Source organism: Glycine soja, chromosome 16, assembly GCF_004193775.1.
Source record: "Glycine soja cultivar W05 chromosome 16, ASM419377v2, whole genome shotgun sequence".
Taxonomy (NCBI): Eukaryota; Viridiplantae; Streptophyta; class Magnoliopsida; order Fabales; family Fabaceae; genus Glycine; species Glycine soja.
The window spans coordinates 23,759,425-23,760,301 of NC_041017.1; the positions used below are offsets into that span (position 1 = coordinate 23,759,425).

The 877-nt window shown below is 42.5% G+C and overlaps 1 non-coding gene across 1 annotated transcript; it reads right to left on the bottom strand.

Annotated features, from left to right (window-relative positions):
* Positions 1 to 472: 472 nt before the first annotated feature.
* Positions 473 to 579, bottom strand: LOC114391311. The gene has a single exon (XR_003662104.1). It is a non-coding gene; the product is annotated as a small nucleolar RNA R71 (small nucleolar RNA).
* Between the last annotated feature and the right edge of the window lie 298 nt (positions 580 to 877).

An 877-nucleotide genomic window follows, 5' to 3' on the forward strand; every position in this document is an offset into this window, starting at 1 on the left:
TGAGCATTCCATTACTGGTGAATCTGTGCATTCTATTATTGGTGATTTTGAACATCCTGATTTTGAGCATTCTGATTTTGAACATTCCGAGAACATGACACAACCTCCACCCCGTGAAAAGACTCTAAGGGAGATGGCTGCACCTGATTTCACCTACGAAAGCTTGTGCATCCAATACCCTGATGAGGATGTCCCATATGTTCTTAAAATTGGACTGATCCATTTGCTTCCAAAGTTTCATGGCCTTGCAGGTGAAGACCCGCACAAACATCTGAAAGAATTTCATATTGTCTACTCCACCATGACACCCCCAGATGTCCAAGAGGATCACATATTTCTGAAGGCTTTTCCTCATTCTTTAGAGGGAGTGGCAAATGACTGGTTGTATTACCTTGCTCCAAGGTCCATCACGAGCTGGGATGACCTTAAGAGAGTATTCTTAGAAAAAAATTTCCCTGCTTCTAGGACTACGACCATCAGGAAGGATATCTCAGGTATTAGACAACTCAGTGGAGAAAGCCTATATGAATACTGGGAGAGATTTAAAAAACTATGTGCCAATTGCCCTCACCATCAGATTTCGGAGCAGCTTCTTCTCCAATATTTTTATGAAGGACTCAGTAATATGGAGAGAAGTATGATAGATGCTGCTAGTAGTGGAGCCCTTGGAGACATGACTCCTGCTGAAGCCAGAAACTTGATTGAGAAGATGGCTTCCAACTCCCAGCAATTTAGCGCCATAAATGATGCCATGGTCATTAGAAGAGTGCATGAGGTAGCTACAAACTCATCTGCATCATCTGAAACTAAGAAGCTTGAAGGCAAACTAGATGCATTGGTTAACTTGGTAACCCAGCTGGCCTTGAATCAGAAATCT